The 18,818-nt window shown below is 26.9% G+C and overlaps 1 protein-coding gene across 2 annotated transcripts in view; it reads right to left on the bottom strand.

Annotated features, from left to right (window-relative positions):
- Window positions 1-18,818, bottom strand: part of LOC127283097 (AT-rich interactive domain-containing protein 5B-like) — a 230,308-nt gene that overhangs the window by 72,188 nt on the left and 139,302 nt on the right. The window lies entirely within an intron of this gene.

Raw genomic sequence — 18,818 nt, 5'->3', positions numbered from 1 at the left:
TCGTATATTATAGCAAAAAAAAAAGTATATATTTGAAAATAATATTTTTATAAGACTAAAAAATTAAATTTTTAATTAAAATTAAATTTAAAAAGCTTAATTAAATTTTTGTTTGTGAATTTATTTTTCAAAATAGATCTCTTTTTTTTTAGGGGGACCGTTACTGTTTTTCAAAGCAATGAACCTGTTTCTTAAAACCTGTTATTATATATATATATATATATGTGTGTGTGTGTGACTTAGCTTGCTTTGTAGAAATTACTGTCAACTTTATAATAAGTGTCAACTTGTATGTGAAAGTGTTCAAAGAAAAGCATAAATAAGTCCATTTTTTTTTAGCTAAAATAATAAATTATCTTTTGAATTATTTGAAATTACATTTAAAAATAATTATTTTAATGAGATATATTTCCTATATATATGTATATATATATATATAATACAGAATAATCGGGTACATTAATTTGAAATTATTATTAAATTAAACGTTATTATTATAATAAATATTTTTCTTGAATTAATTAGAATTCACTAATTATTTGCTAATTAACTTTAATTAGTTTCATATTCCCGAAGGTATATAAATGGTTGTTCAAACGAACGAAAATTGATTAATTAATTTTCCTTTATAATTACAAATTTTGTTGGGAAAATAACGCTTCGTCGAACAAATAATAATAATTATTATTATATATTAATTTTTTTTTTTCAAGAATATATTTTTTTCGATTTTTATTCGTACATCATTTTTAAATGATAAGAAAATAATTGTCACTAATTAATTAATAGGAGTTTTTTTTTTTTTTCGTAATTATAAGATTTTGTTACGCCTATGTGTTGTATAGTAGACTCTGGATTATGAATTGACCTCTAAACGACGTGATTACTTGAGTAGATAATAAAATACGCATTTGCAATTTTATATTATAACACAACAATTTATTGAACTATAATGCGAGAGAAAAAAAGGGGAAAAAGTAATTCTTTTTTTTTTCTTTTCAAAAAAAAAACGTTAATTGATTCTATATTTTATTTATAATAATAATCTCATATTTTTCATCAATTTTTTTTTTTTTATTGAATGAGAGGAAAAAAGAGATTAATAATCTCTGTCATCATTCTCTCTCTCTCTCTTTTCTACAATCTACATATATTTACAGAGATGAATCCACACAGACACTAACCCAATCTAGACGTTGAGTTCAGATCAATTCACTTTTCAAAGTATTCTCTTCAAGCTTCAAAAGATATAGTTTGACTTGAAAAGTTTTTCATCTTTAATAATAATCTCTCAAAAAACGAATTACTTTATCTCAAGGCAAAATAAAACTTTGTTTCAAAATGAATATATAAACTCGAAAGTTATTTCTCTCATAAATATTTAATTCACAATAAGAGTATATTTTCATATATATATTTTATAAAGAGAAATATAAAGTAAATTATTATTTTTGTATATAATTAATATATGTATGAGAACAAAAATTTAATTTCATAAAAAATTAATTTTTTTTTAATTAAAAATTTAAAAACTTTTTATTTACTATAATTTTATATTTTTTATAATTTTAAAGAGATAGTAATATTAAAAATTAATTAAATATAAACCAATTTAGTATTTAATTTAGTAAACAAAATATTTTAATATTTAATTAATATTAATTAATTTATATTAAATTAATTTTTAAATATTTAATTTAGTAATTAATATAAATTAATTAATATTAATTAAATATTGAAATATTTTGTTTGCAAATTATTATCGCTGAAGGAAATTAAATTTATTAAAATAGAATATTTGGAGAATTTTATTTAATTTCAAAGTTTGGGGACAAAAAAAAATAGTTGAATTTTCTTCCTCTTTTTTTTTTTTTTTGAAAAATGATTTGATGTCACTTCTGACGCCATTCATTTCTGCTCTAATTTCTTCTGCGCCAGTTTCTAAAGGTCTATAGTATTTTTACTCAAGTATCTGCATTCATTTGCGAATTGCGAGTAGATTCGAGTTTTATAAAAAGAAAACTATCCTTGAATTTATCCTTACGGTTGAAAATCGCACAGTTCTCTTTTTAAAAAATTGAATAAAAACTCCATTTAATCGTAGATTTAGTGTATAAAATAAAATAAAAAAAAAAATTAATAAAAGAAACTAGAGTTAAAAATAATAGTAAAAAATTTAATAAACTAGAATAAAAAAAAAAACATAAAATGAAAAATAATAAAGTGGAAAAAATGTTTATAAAATACCTATTTTAATGGCAAAATATTAATATATTAAATAAAATATATAACTAAAAATAAATTAAATAAATAAATAAAAAATAAAAATAAATAGAAAATAAATAAAAAATAAATAAAAAATAAATTAAATAATGTATATAAATAATTTAAATAAAAATATTAAATTAAAATTTTAATAAAATATTTTAATAAACTTAGTATTTTGTATATAAAATGTATGATATTGATTTTAAACTTTTTTTTTCATGTCAATAATGACAGTATTTATATAATTATTAATTTAATAAAAAAAAAATTCTATTGAAAAATTAATATATAGAAAAGAAATATATTATCACATTAATTTAGTGTAGAAGAAAAAACACGTTTTTTTTTTTTTTTTAATATTCCAATAACAGATAATAATAATGCAAATGTCGAGGGAAAATATAGTCGATATAATCCATTCCCTCTTTGCGTACAGGACCACATCAACACAAAAGCATTTCACATATATATACACACACACACATATTTTATAGTTCACAAACACATGCGCGAGAGAGTCGGGGCATTCAATCGTGTATATACCGTGTATACGCGGGAGAGTTTATACGACCAAAGTAATCGATGGATTTTCATATTACCAACGGGAGAATAGAATTTTTTCAGCTTTGTGGCCAGTCAAGGGTGCATAAACAGTTCCAACACCCTTAATACAACAATAACAAAAAAAAAAGAAAAAAAAAATTTTATTTTGAAAAAAAAAAAAATTTATATAATATTACTTATATATACACGAGAAAAATAAACGCGCAAAATAAATTTTTTAAAAAAAAAGTATATATATAAAAAAAAAATACTCGCGACATTTTATTTTCTATATATATATATATATATGAAATTCACAGTGCTATCTTCCAACAGCTAGCTGGAAAAGAATTGGGGGAAAAATAATCGAGGGAGAAAATGATCAGCTATAAATTTTTGTCGTCGTCGAAAAAAAAGCGGCAAATAATACCGATATTTTTTTTTTTTAAAGAGAATTTTTTCTTTGAAAAAATTGGTTAACTTAAATTAAATTTATTTATTAAATTTATATATAGTAATTAATATTTTTTATTAAAATTCAATGGTAATTAAAATTACTTTTCTAATTTATAAAAATAACAAAATTTAATAGAAAAAATGAAATAAGTTAATAAAAAATTTGTAACAATTAAATTTGATAACAAAACTAAATTAGTAATAAGTATAAATAAAAGTAGAAAAAAAAAAAAAAATAATAATTTTTATTACTATTATTCTATTATTAGTATTTTTTTTTTTTTTTTTTTTTTTTTTGCTTAGGGACTATTGGGAAAATCTGTATACAGATACCTTGGCTTCCGCATGCCAAGGTTATGTGGGGTTGGTAAAAAAAAAAAGGAGAACAATAAACAAAAATAAGCTGGCGAACTACTACCAGCCCCGACCCACTAAAACCCGTCAACCCTTCTTGGGAGCCCTTTGATCCACCCTCGGTACTGTCGTGAAGACTTTTGCCTTCGAGGGTGGCGCTCCAACTCTGTCGCAAAGCGACTTCGTCCATTCCTGCGGACATCCTGCGTTATCAATTATAAAACAAAACCAAAATCAATGTCAAGCGGAATCAACAGCACACCAGAAAAGAAAACAATAAAAAGTCAAGAAATAAAAATAAAAAATAAATTAAACAAGTCAAGGATAAAATTGTAAAAAGACGGATGAACAAACAAAATATAACATAAAACTGTAAGAAGACTAAAATAAATAAATAAATAAACAGAAAATTGTAAAAAGACAATAAAAGGACAAAATAAATAATAAAATGAATAAATAAATAAAAACTGTATACTGTCAATTTCGCCTATCTGCGGCCATCGAGATCCTTTCTCATCATAACAGAGATGATAAAGGTCTCGATGAGCCGCCAGTTTTCCTGGGACTGGATCATCAGCACTACCATGTTCTCCGGTGTAACTATAGCGTTTACACCGGTGAACATGGCCTGCCTCTCCAAGTCCCATTGACTGCAGGCAAAGAGGGTGTGCTCTGCGTTGTCCACAGGGAACTGGCAGTAAGCACACGCCTCACTATCTCTCTTCTTAAAGCGCTGCAGGTACGAATTAAAACATCCGTGACCTGTCAGCGCCTGTGTCAAGTAGTAGGAGACCTCTCCATGGTTCCTACTTAACCAAGTGGCGAGTGTCGGTATAAGGCGATAAGTCCATCGACCTTTTACCTCCCCGTCCCATCTTCGTTGCCATTTTTCGACGAGCCTGTGCCTCGCTTCGAAGCGGATGCGGTCCTTGCTGGGTCGATCTTCCTCTTCAGAGGAATTCGCCTCTTTGAGAAGGAGGATAATTTCCTCCCTCTCAAGCGCCAAAAGATCTGCTGGCGGGACACTTGCAAGGACCTGCACAGCGCTCGTAGATACTGTCCGATAAGCAGAGGCAATACGTGAAGTAATGCATCTCTGCGCGGACAGCATCTTTTTACAGATGGTTGAACATCTGTTTGTTCTCAGGGAGGGGGCCCACGCTGGTGCTGCGTAAAGCAACTTAGCGTGGGCGACACTCGCCACCAGTCTCCTTTTCTTCTCACGGGGGCCTCCAACATTTGGCATCACCCGTGCTAGATTAGCCGCACATTCAATCGCCTTGTTTGACGCCGTAGCCATGTGGTGATGGAAATTTAACCTTCCATCCAATTCCACACCAAGGTACTTTATCTGTCTCCTCCACTTGACCTCGAATTCGTCTATCACGATTCGTGGGGATGTATAACCACGTCTGTCTGTGACCAGCAATGCTTCGGTCTTTTCCAGGGCCATTTGAAGACCTCTGGTTTCCAGCCAGCATTTTGCTAGCCGCAGACATTCGTTCACCAATGTCCCCAGAGCTTCCGCCGAGTTGGCAGTGCACACGATCAACGCGTCGTCCGCAAAGCCGACGATCACCGCACCTTCGGGCAGGTCCATTCTCAGGAAGTCATCGTAAGATACATTCCATAAAAATGGTCCTACCCTCGAGCCTTGAGGGGCCCCACGCTGCATCTCTTCCTTGAGAATGCAGGTGTCTCCCTCGTAAATAACCCACCTGTCGCTTAGATAATTATCCATTATCCGCAACAGGTAGGGCGGTATACCCTTCTGTATCATCGACTCGATGAGATCTTCCCATCTCGCGGAATTGAACGCGTTCCGTATGTCTATTGCTACCAACGCGCAGAAGCTCTTCTTCTTATCTGGACCCAATTTGTTTTTCCCTTCTCTGGCGAGGTCCACAACTGCCTTTATGGCATCAACTGTGGACCGACCTTTGCGGAATCCAAATTGGTTATCGGATAGACTATTCTCTCCGGTCAAGTGAGATTGCATTCTCTGCAGAACCATGTCCTCTAGAAGTTTGCCCATCGTATCCAACAGGCATATAGGCCTGTAGGATGAGACCTTATCTAGAGGTTTGTCTCCCTTTCTTAGGAGGACCAGCCTTTGCCTCTTCCAGTCTGGAAAGAACTCTCCTCTCTCTAGGCAGCGATTGAAGATGTCCAGCAAAATCTGGGGGGAAACAACAATCACCTCTTTTAGGATCTTGTTGCTTATCCCATCGATTCCAGGCGCCTTGCCTGTCTTTAATCTTCTACCTGCTGCTTCCAATTCTTCAAGAGTGAAGAGTTCTTCCTCTGTGACTATGCAAGAACTCCAGTCCTTCCTAAGCCACGGCTCTGCAGGAGGAAACAGGGCTTTTATTACCTTTCTGACCCAATCGGGATTGTCCAGGCCGGGGGTCTTTTGCCTCGTTACTAATTTCTTAGTAACGATTTTAAAAGCCAAACCCCATGGGTCCTTCTCGACGTCCTCGATTAGGTCCTTCCAGCTACGGCGTCGCGACGCGCGGATCTCTTTGCTGAGGTTCTTTTTGGCCTCCTTGTATGCTTCCTTGAGCAAGGGATCTCCCTTAGATCGGGTATATGTCCTTCTTGCTCTGAAACATGCCTTTCGCAAGGAGGCCAACCTTTCTGACCACCAGTGCAAGGATCTCTTCTTGGGGAATGTGCCATTGCGACGCGGCATTGACGCATCGCAGGCAGTGACGATTATATTTCTCACCGCCCGCACTTCCCCATCAAGACTGTTCGGCCTCCTTACCCAGCCCAACTCTTGAATTAAGCGGGCTTCTAGAAGGGACTGGCCGAACTTCTCCTTGTCGAGTCTCTTAGTGTTCCACGAGGGGCTTTTTCGACTAGGAGCTTCCTGTCTTCTGCCTCCTCGTGTGTCTCCCACTGAGACTGAGAACTCGATGTACTGGTGGTCACTTGCGGTATAATCCTCAGAGACCCGCCAGTCGCATATGCGGCTAAATATTTTGGAGGATGCGATCGTTAGATCTATAATGGATCCGATCGCATCTCTCCTAAACGTCCATGTTCTTCCCCGGTTTACAACTACTAGGTCGTTCCTGGAGATCATTTCGCCGGTCAGAATTCCTCTTTTATCGAGCCTTGTCTCGCCCCATTCTGGAGACTTTGCATTAAAGTCGCCAGTGACGAGAACATCCAACTTGGATTGACGAAGGCTCGATTCGAGGTCCTCTATATCGGATTCGAAGTCTGTCAGTGGATCATTTGGCGAGAAGTAGCAGCTATACATACGTATGTTAGCCACCTCCACCCAAACAAATCCACTGCTCGTCTCCAGGAACTTGTCAACCCGCAATTCTGGGTTGCACACCTTGATGGCGGCTCTCTTCGCCTTGTCCTGATACCAGGGAGCGAGATCGCTTCCTCGATACTGCTCACTGCAGAACAGGATATCGATCTCATTTTCCCTGGCTGTTTGCATCAGGAGGGCCTGTGCATCCTTACTTGTATGCAGGTTGACCTGAAGAAGCTTTAAGGATTTGCCCTTTTAAGCCTCTCCAGTTCTTCTCTGTAAACCGGGCATGCGCTCTTTCCGGCGTCATGGCTGTTTTCGGCCTTGCCCAAATCAGTGCATGTGATGCACTTTGGCTTCGCTAAACAACTTTTAGCAAAGTGTCCCACTTCGCCGCATCGACGACAGTTGTTCCTTCTGTCAGGACCCTTACATGCTCGGGTCGCATGACCATACGCAAGGCATCTTTGGCACCTTGCCACTTCTAGGTGCGGTCGGATGGAAGCATTTATCCATCCGACACGCACTTTGCCGAGCCTAATGAGAAACTCACTGTCGACCTCGTTAAGGCGGACTAGCGCCACCTTTGTGCCGCCAAATCGTGTGAGCACTCGACACGACGCATCCAGGTCCGTCTTTTTCAGGGCGTCCCTCAATGCAGAAACCACGTCCTCTTCGGTCGTAGTTTCATCGAGGTCCTTGATCTCAAGGGATCTCTTGTTTACAAGAGCGATCACCTCAGCCCTATCATGCAGGACCGAAGTGAGCGCTCCCGCAAATTTTGAGGTCTCTCCTCCTTTTTTCACAACAAGAAGAACCTCCTGCTTGAAGGTTCTCCTTATTTTCAGGACCTCGGTTCCAGTCTATTATTAGTATTATTATTATTTTTACTATTTTTATTATTATTATTATTATTATTATTATTATTATTATTATTATTATTATTAATATTATTATTATTATTATTATTATTATTATTATTATTATTATTATTAATATTATTATTATTATTATTATTATTATTATTAATATTATTATTATTAATATTATTATTATTATTATATTATTATTAATTGTTGATTTAAAAATATGTCACTATTATTATTATTTTATTATTTTTATTTTTATTATTCAGTGAATAATTAATTTAATTCAGTTGGATATATATAAAACAGATAAAATAATTAAAAAAAAAAAAAAAAAAAAAAGGCAGGGAAGTTCGTAATTATATTCGATATTGCAATTATATATATATACGAATTTCAGTTTATCTTTTATAATAATCTACCTTGGCTCTTTCTTCTTCATTATCTGTAAACTGATAAAATGTCGCTTTGTCGTACCGGACGCTGAGCCCTTCAATTATTTACGACTACGAAGTGACTTCTTTTTCTCGTTGAAAAATATAACCGTTTTAACAATGAAACAGAAAACTTTCTATATACATAGAAACTTCTGTTTCTGTAACTATTTTCCCTTTTTTTTTTTTTTTTTTTTTTTTTTTTTTTTTTTTTTTTTATTTGTAATTCGATAAGAATTTCCGATATTGAAATTTATAACTTACGTAACAAATTTATTTTTCCAATTATATATTTTTTCCATGGAAAATTATTATATTTGTAAATAAGAAAGAAAAAATACCCGCATATTAAAATAAATGGGAAATAATTATATTCTTATGGAATTAAATATTATTATATTCGAATACAGATGGTATTTTTTTTTTTTTATTATACAAAAAATAGAAAATCAAAATAATTTTTTTTTGTTTTTTAATTTTCTTGGAAAAAATAATAATATAAAATTTGCATTTTTGATGCGTCACTAAATCCTACTACCCCTTCTCCCCCCCTCCCTCCCTCCACCTTTTCTTCTCTCTCAATTCGAACGTTCCTTCAAGTTAAAGACCTGTGTGAGAGGCATGAGAGCGTGAGTAATTCCATTTCCATTACTTGCATCAACGTCAACAAATCTCTTCCAAGTTAGACATTCAATACGAAGTTGTACGGGGAAGGAAGTGGAAAATTTATCAAATTATTAAGCCTAATTGACTTGATGCGCCTATGCTTATATTCTATATATATTATAATCAATTTTAGATAAACAAAATTATTTTTTTTCCCCATAAAAAATTACAAGAATTTTAATTATATGTAAAAAATTTATTTTTTTTTTACTAAAAAAAAAAAATAAATGGAAAATTTTCCCGATAAATTTAAGCATCAGCGCATAAAAAAGAAGTTAGCTGCTAAAAATCAGTGAAGTGTGCAAAGAAAAGAAATTCCAGCTGCTGGAAGGAAGAGGAGAGTCTGCGCTGCTTGAAATGCAAATCGAAAAAGAAGACGAGAAATAGATACAAACAGTTAGTGTATAGAATAAAAAAAAAAAAAAAAAAAAAAAAAAAAAGAAAAAAAAGAGAAAAAAAAAGGAACGAATATATGCTGATCGAATATCCTGAGAGAGCGGCGCCCACTGTGAATGCAAACACAATGAAAATTTATTGTCGAGGATCACACACACACAGCATTGTATCGCACATTGAAAGCTTATATAGTTAAATATTGTATTGTTTTTTAACGTTATAGCTCACGATTAAATACCAATGTTTAGTCAAACTGGCCTTGTTTCTCTCTCTTTCTCTCTTTAAGTTCTCCATAAATTAATCTCGATTTTAAAATCTGATAACAAAATATCATTTCAGGGACTCTGAATATATTATTTTCTCCACAAAATTAGAATTCATAAAAAAAAAAAAATTCCTCATTTAAAAATTGAAACATTTTTTTCCATTTAATTCATTTTTTTTTATTTAACTAACATTTCTTTTTATTTATTTAACAATTTCGAAATGTAAAATAAATAAAGAAAATTAAATATTAATTTATTATAATTAAATATAATATAATAATAGAAATAATAATTAGTGCGTTTAAAGCCGAAAGGCATGAAACTATGAATAATAAAAAAATATATAAATAATAATAATAATAATAGTAAACTAGTGGGAAAGAAAAAATTGTAAAACTTTGTAAAAAGTACACAATGGAGAAATAAAAATCTAATAATAATAATAATAATAATAATAATAGTAACAATAATAATAATATAATAATAAAATATTATATAAATTTATAAATATAATTTCTTTTTAAACAAATTATATATTTTTTAGTATATTTAATTTTTTTTAATGCTGAGAATGGAATTATTGTTTATTGAATAAAAATTCAATAAATTTTAATAAAATTAGCTCAATCAATATAATATATATATATATAGGACAAATAAATTATTTAATAAAATTTGTGATGCCAACTGACAGATTCAATATTATTCTAAGAACAGGAAGTTTACGTGTATTGCGAGGAATAATAATCGCGTTTCGTTCCTGATTAGAATATAAGCCATGGCCATGTGAAATTTATGTCCGAGAAAATTATTATCAAAACTGCGAAGAGCTCTATATATATAATATAGTATCAAAATTTATTTCTCCAATATTATCGCAACAAAAAAAAAAAAAAAGGGAAAAAAACAAAAATGTTTCTTTTTCATCAAAATAATTTTATTTCAACAAATTAAACAAAAAAAATATAAATTATAATTATTTATAATTTTATTTTATAAAAACTTATTTTTTTTATATTATAAAAATTATTTGTTTATATTTTAAAAATTGTTTTTATATTATAAAAATTAGTTTTTATTTTTTAAAAATTGTTTTTATATTATAAAAATTAGTTTTTATTTTTTAAAAATTGTTTTTATATTCATTTATCAATTAAACGGGCAATGCCCTATTTTTTATTATAAAAATTAGTTTTTTGAAAATTATGTTTCTATATTTTTGATTTTTAAAAGCGGTTACAATTTTTTTTTTATTATGTTACTGTAAATTAAATTTGAAAAAAAATTCGTTAAATAAAAAAATATTAAAAAAGAAAATTTGTGATTTAAACAAAAAAAAAAAAAAATCCATTATAGAAATAAAACCCACATTTTGAATACAAAAATCGAACTTATTTCCATCTGTAATTGCATCAACGAAAATAATTAATTAAATTTTCTCTAATTTACAATTTTCAAGTTTTAAAATCATTTTCTTTTCATCTCCATTTTTTTCTATTTTTTAATATTGTGTGTAAAAAAAATACATACATATATATATATATATAAAACTATAAAAGTTTCATTTAGCTTTTGCTGCGAGCGTTTTCGAATAATAATAGATTGCATTTTCCATTTGTCCAATTATTCCCAACTGTAATTACATCGAATCTCTCTATCGGGTTTTCGCCCGACGTTATATTCCACTCTTCACTACCCCCCTGTCGCTCGTGACTTTCCACCCTTCGCGTACAGTCAGCTCTCGCAACCCCCATCGTTGATGTAGAAATTGCTTGTGCACATAGTTTAGGTGTTTGCATTCATTTAATTTAAAATTTTCTTCTTTCAACAAAAAAAAAAAAAAAGAAAGAAATTTTTTTTTTTTACATTAAATTATGTGACTTAAATTATTCAAAACGATGCACGATTTTTTATCGATAAAAGAGAGAGAGAGAGAGGGAAAAAAAATGTGAAATTCGAGAAAAATAACTGACCTATCTAAACATTATATAAGAAAATTGTATATATCTGAGTAAACTTTCTGGGTGACCTGGTTAAGTTCTCGACTTCAAATTACTCTTTTTGCATTCAATAACAAAAAAAAAAAAAAATATCTCTTTTTAAGACATTGAAAAAATTTTTAATGACAATAAATATTACTGCGTTCAAAAAGGAAAAAATGGAACTCAAAAATAATATTATAAGAAAAGATGAAACTTTGGAATTAATACAGTTTTTGACTATAAAAATTTTATTAGTTTTTAAGAAAAGAAAATAAAAAAATAACGTTAAGAGTCAAAAACTTTTGAAATTGTTAAAAAGTTACTCTTTTATTTCTTTCGATAAAGTTTCTAATACACACACACACACACACTAAAAATAGAAAAATAAAACAAAAATTATTTTCTTTGAAAAAAAATTAGTGCCATTTTTAAAAAATACAAAATCAATTTTTGCTTTAATTCAAAATTTTTAAAATCAATTCTTTGAATGAAAACAGCAAAAAATTAAAAAAAAGGATATTAATTAAACGAAACATCAAGAAATTAAAAAAAAAGGATATTAATTAAACGAAACAGCAAGAAATTAAAAAAAGGATATTAATTAAACGAAATATTATTAATAGTAATATATTTTAAATTATAATAATAATAATATTAATAATAATTATAATTAATAATAATCAAAACCTAATTATTATGAATATTATTATTAATAATATATTTTTAATTATAATAATAATATTAATAATAATAATAATATTTTTTAATATAATTATTAATAGTAATAATTAAAATACTGATAATTCTTAATTATATTATTAATTAATAATAATAATTTTATTTTTATAGTAATTAATCTTTCTCTAAATAATATTTTTTTTTTCTCTTTTTTGATATCTTTATTGCCCGAAAATACTGTCCGACGTTTTTAAACTTAAGAAACTTTATTGCTATTAGTTATTTTTTTGGTGAATGAGGACCGGACCAATCCTTATACCTGCTGGCATAATAAGCAAAAGGCCTCTCTGAGATGTGTATAAGCATCAACAGCAACAGCAAATGTAGAAGTTGGAACACACAGAGGTGCTATATAAGAAGAGAGGTTCTCTTCTCTGTGTGTGTGTGTGAGAGAGAGAGAGAGAAAGACTAAAGTGAGACACTAAATTTTGCACGAATTCCTCTTCTTCTCTCTACCTTTAAAAACCTCGAGAATGAATGCTCAGTGACTCTCATCTTAAGTCTCTTGCCAATTTTGTTTAAACGAGAAATTAATTCAATTTTTTTTTTTTTTTTGCTATTTAAAAATCATTCCCAATTTTTTTTTCACACTTTTCCATATCAAGAAGGTTGGAAAAATTTTTCCAATTCATTTAAAAAAAAAAAAAAAAAAAAAACACAAATAATATTTAAATATTTTAAATTCTCTTTTATATTTTAATTTAATATATAAAAAAAATTGGTCTATTTTGTATATTTAATGAATTTTTAAAAAATATTTCTTATTTAGTAATTTGGTAAAAAATTTTTTATTTTTATTTTAATTAATTACTTTTTGTTAAATATTTATTAATTATTAATTATTTATTATTTTTACTATTATTTATTATATTATATAATTATTTTCACTATTATTATTATTATTTTTATAATTATTTATTATTTAATTATTGTTCGATAATTCATAAATTGTTTTTTACGCGATAATAAAATTTCCTTTTGTTTTTTTATTCGCACGATATTAGTAAATCATAAATTTATTTAATGGCTTTTTAATGATAATTGTTTTGAATGCACTGTGTTATATTATGAATATATTATTTTTGAAATATGGAAAGTTTTGAAGGGATAAATAATTTTTTTTTTTCGATTTATTATTATAAACATGAAGGTTTTTGTATAAAAGAGATATTCCCTTTTAGGAATTTTTCAAACGGAAATGGTCAAAAAAAAAAGCCTAATTTGTATATATGCATATATTATAAATGGTTCCATTGCTGCAGGTCTGTTTTTTCTATCCACATATATATATATATATATATATATATATAACCATTGCGAACACATTTTTAAGCCATTCATTTAAAATCAATGAATATAATAAGGGTTTTAACTAAAAAATATCTCCAGGTTTTATATTTTTCTGAGTTTTAAAGGAAATAATTTTCGTTTCAAAATTTTTTATATTTATTATATTATTAATAATTTCTTTTATTATTTTAATATAAATATCTATGTTACTTTATTATAATAAATAACTATAATAATAATAATAATAATAATAATAATAAATATATAATAACTATAATAATAAATAATAAATTATAATAATTTATATTATTTTAATATAAAAATAAAAAACTATTTTTTTACTATTATTTTATTATTTGTAAATAATTAATAAATATAAAAAGTTAATTTTTTAAACGAAACTTTTTTTTAAATTTATTTTTCATATTTTATTATCAAAGAAATATTTTTTAAAAATTCATTTTTTTTTTGGAATAAATATTTATTATTTTTTTTTTTTTTTATTTTTATTTAATATTTACAAGAGTAATAATTACTCATTGAGGGGGAGTTCGAGTCTATAATCGACCTTACTGCATAATATATACAGTAAGATGAATTGTATCTCTACAGTCAGAGAACACAGTCACTTTTCATTTCACTTCGGTGACGAGTGCTATCGACTTTCCTTTTGTAGTCTCTCTCTCTCTCTCCTTCTTTCTCTCCTTTTTCCACAGTGGCAATATGTTCTGCTTTAATAACGTTAAACAATAGAGCGCTTGAAAAAAAAAAATAATAATTTGCAATTAGATTTGCAAATTGTATTCTCTTTTGTTTTTTTTTTTTTTTTTATTCATCCCTTGAAAAAATATTATATAATTCTTTATATTATTCTTCATTTAATTCACTTTTATGCTTCTTCAGTTGTTTTTTTTTTATATTTGAAACTTAAAACTAATTAATGGACGAAAAATAATTCCAACCGCTATATATATATGGGAAACAAAAGAAAATTTTAGCGAATAAAAACGAGTAATTAAAATAAATGTCGTCATAAAGATAAAATGTTGAACTTGTTAAAAAATACATAAAGATATATATATATGTATATAATTATTTGAAAATTTAAAATAAAATAAATTGTTACTATTTGAAAACAAAAAAATAATTTACACAAAAAATTATAAATAATTATTTTTATTTTTGTTCTTTTTATTTCAAAATAAATATTTAACGGAAAAAAGAAAATGAAATAATTTTTGCTTTATACACCTGTACTCGAGGGAGAATATTGATTTATACGAATTTGCCAACTATTTTTGCGTAAATGTATACATATATATATATATATATAGATATAACATAAACGTGAAGTAGGTGACAAGTATGTACTTGAAGCATATGTTTAAAAGAATTCTAATAGGATGAAAGGAGTTTAAATGGAAGTTATAAAAAAGGAACCATAAACGCAGATTTAACGAGACATTGTAAGAAAAAAGAGTGCGTGGTGATACGACCATATATATATATATATATATATATATATATATATATATATATATATATATATATATATAAAAAAATAAAAATAAACTAGGACACTGAAGATAATAACTGAACGCTATATATACAAAACTTGAGAATCTTTTACTTTCTTTCTTATAAATGAAAAAAAAAATCGTTTAATCTCATTTCACCAGATTTCCATTTTTTCAAAAAAAATTTTCAATAAAATAATTATAAAAAATAATTAATTTTTAATTATAATTTTTTTTTTCAATTAAATTTTTAGAATTATTTTTAATTCTCACATTGGCAAACAGAAATTCTAAAAAGTGAAAGTTAGTTTTCACTTTAAATTAGAGTGTGATAAAAATTAGAAAATATTTTAAAAACTGAAAAATATTTTGCTATATTTCGTGAAAATTCATTATTTTTTTTTTTTCTTAACTTTATTATTTGGTGCATTTTTTTTTTTTTCATTTCAAGAATGTGATTGTGTCTTTTGTTTCGCCTCGTGCAATATGAAACAATCAAAATATATATATTGTTGCTCAGAGCGGAAGCTGCTTCTAATTTATATAATTGGAGTAACGTCTGATTCAACGCCTCGTTACGGCTTCCCCTACGTTGAATTCTATTCGCATTAATTTAATAGAAATTACTGAGAAGAAATAGTATCACATTTCAATATGATGAACATCCTTTGTATATATTTATATATAATTTTTGTTTTTTTTTACAAAAAAAAATTCTAAAAATTAAAATAATTCATAAATTTTTTTTTCTTAATTTTAAATTTTAAAATAATTTTTCAATAATAAAAATCACTTTTAAAATAAAATAATAAATTTAATGAAAAAATTATTTTTGAAATTATAAAATAAAATTTTTCAAGTTATTATTCTTTTTTTATTTTCCAGTAAATTATAAAATATTTACTTTTATGACAATAAATACTTCAAAATTGCTGGGGTGATTAGTCATCCGTGACGAATACACACCCGAGTATATGATAAAATCAGCAGAGAGTTGCACTACACTTGTGTATGTAATTCCAATATTATATATATATATATATATATATATATATATATAGCTTTATTCAAAAGTAAACCTCTCATGAATTTTCAGAATGCAGATCAAGCTTTTAAAATCTATTTTCAAATAAAATTAATGAAACTGATTTTTCACTCATAAATATAAAAAAATATTATTTTCTAAAATTTTATTTTATACATATTTTGTTATTTTTTTTTCTTTATCTATAAAATAAATAAAAATTGAATTTTCTCTTTGATATTTAAAAATTTTAATTGGATTAATTAAGTTTCAGTGGAAATTTAATTAAATTCGTTTATAATTGAAGATTCTTTTTTTCATTTAATTGCTTCCGTTATATTTATTACATTTATTTAAAAAAAAAAAAAAAACAATTTTGTTTGAAATTAATTACTTTTTGATCGACTGTCAAAAAAAAAAAAAGTAATTGCAAATGGAAATAATATTCAAAGCATTTTATTGGAAATTCAATATATCGCATTTCTTTTCACAAAAAAAAAAAGGAAAAATTCCATTAGAATATTAAATTTCATTTATTAAATTATTTTACAATATATATTTTATATATATAGAGACAAAAAACTATTTTTTATGGAAAAATAAATTTTTAATTACTTCTAATTAGTGTAAGGTAAAAAAAATTGAAAGAAATTAAAATTTTAATCGTATTTCCCTAAAGCATTTTAGTATTACACCGACCCTAGGATTTATCGTCATGACGCGTCACTTTCGCCGAGTGAAGGGCACTCGAAAACGATATTATATATATATATATATATATATAGTTTTACATTGGTTTAATATTGAAATTCCCGTCATTGAATGATGCTTGACTTTCCTTCGCATTTTATTATTTTCATGACAAAAAAAATTAAAATAATAAAAGTCTAATTCAAAAAAAAAAAAAAAAAAAAAAAAAAATGCAATTAAAAAAATAGTTGACGAAAATTGTCAATTGATTTTGTCCCCGCAAGCGTATTTGATTTCATAAGTTTCTTGCGCAGAATCGCGGTCAATTTTACTTTCTAAACAGACTGTACACAGTCGACTAATTTTGCCGATTAGAATTTTAGCGTCAGGTACAGTCATTGGAAAAAATTTCTCCAACACAATTAACTTTTACCACGTTCCGAATTTATCACAAGCGCCCCCCCTTTTTTTTCTTTTTTTCTCTCATTCTGTAATTTCAATGTAACACTTGTTTTTTTTCAATTTTCGCGATGGAAAATATATAAAAAAAAAAAAATATATATATATATATATATATATATAGTGAATTTAATATAATATATACATATAGTCAAAGTAGGTGTGTCGCAAAAAGCTCAGAGAAGCTGCAAAAGTAAATTCCATTACGTCAACTTTCGTTGAATGCCATCATAGGAGCACCGAGTGTAAAAAGCGAAATTTAAACTGACGCTTATATTTTCTCTCTCTCTCGCTCTCTCGAGGTAAATTAAAATTATACAAACGCAAAATTCATTTGTATTTCGTTAATTAAAATTTATCTTTGGTTTTTTTTTTCTTGGAACAAAAATGTTTGTTAAATATTTGAAAAAAAATCAATAAAAGAGATTTATAATAATAAGAATAATAATAAGAGAGAATAATAATTATAATAGCAATATTAATAATTTTTATAATAATAATAATTATTATTACTATTTTATTTATTATAATAATGTAATATAGATATATATTATCTTTTTATACGAGGAATAATAATAATTATTTAAAAATAATAATTTAATATAATAATAATAATAATAATATTTATTGAAATTTATTTTTATTTTTAAATTTATATGAAATGTCACAATATTTTAATCGCGATATTTATTATATTAAATAAACGGAGAACAAAATATATTTAAATATTAATTTTATACAATTTTGCAATCAACCTCGCATTACGTAGGTGTGACATTATTTCTCAATACATAATAATAATAATAAAAAATTATTAAATTAGTGTAAATAATTATTTTTATTTAATTAGAAAATGTCCATATCAATTTATATTAACGATTATTAGAATAGAAATAACAAATTTAATTTAATATTAAAATTTCTAATTATAACGAATTATAATAGAATTAAAATAAATTTAATTTAATATATAAAAATTTCTAATTATAAAATATAAAAATAATATATATTAATTATTTATTTATCAATAATTTGAAAAATTAAAAAAATAAATAATAAATAATATACATATAATAAAAATTTTAATTAGTTGGAAAAATTATTTTTCATTGGAAAAAAATAATTGCGCGAAAATTAAGAGAAATACAGAATATTATTTACATTATTTATAATGAAATTTCTACATATTGGGTGACGATTGTTTGATTGCAAACGTAAAACATATAAATATATATATATACAGAGACGAAAAATCTCGAGTCCATTTATATATTTGTGAAATTGATATATACACGTATATACACACACATTTACAAAACACGGCACAAGGATAAACACGCGCGAACGATTATTGGATAAGTTAAAGAAAAAAAAGAGAGAAAAAAAAAAAAAAAGTTCGTTGTCGGAATAATAAGATGCGAGGTGCATGTGCGAGATAGAAATCTATGTGAGAGTTTCCATGTGTTTGTGTGTTCAGCGCGCCCAATGGCTTTTGTATATGTGTGCTCTGCTACTTTTGTGTGTGTAATGCGTCCCCCCCTCAACCCCCCTCTCCTGAATACACGTACAAATACACAGAAATGCCTTCCAACCTC

The sequence above is a fragment of the Leptopilina boulardi genome, unplaced genomic scaffold (assembly GCF_019393585.1).
Source record: "Leptopilina boulardi isolate dan_hultmark-lab unplaced genomic scaffold, ZJU_Lbou_2.1 LbouV2_305, whole genome shotgun sequence".
Lineage (NCBI taxonomy): Eukaryota > Metazoa > Arthropoda > Insecta > Hymenoptera > Figitidae > Leptopilina > Leptopilina boulardi.
Note: the sequence above shows the minus strand (reverse complement) of the source record. Positions and strands in the feature narration are given on the sequence as shown.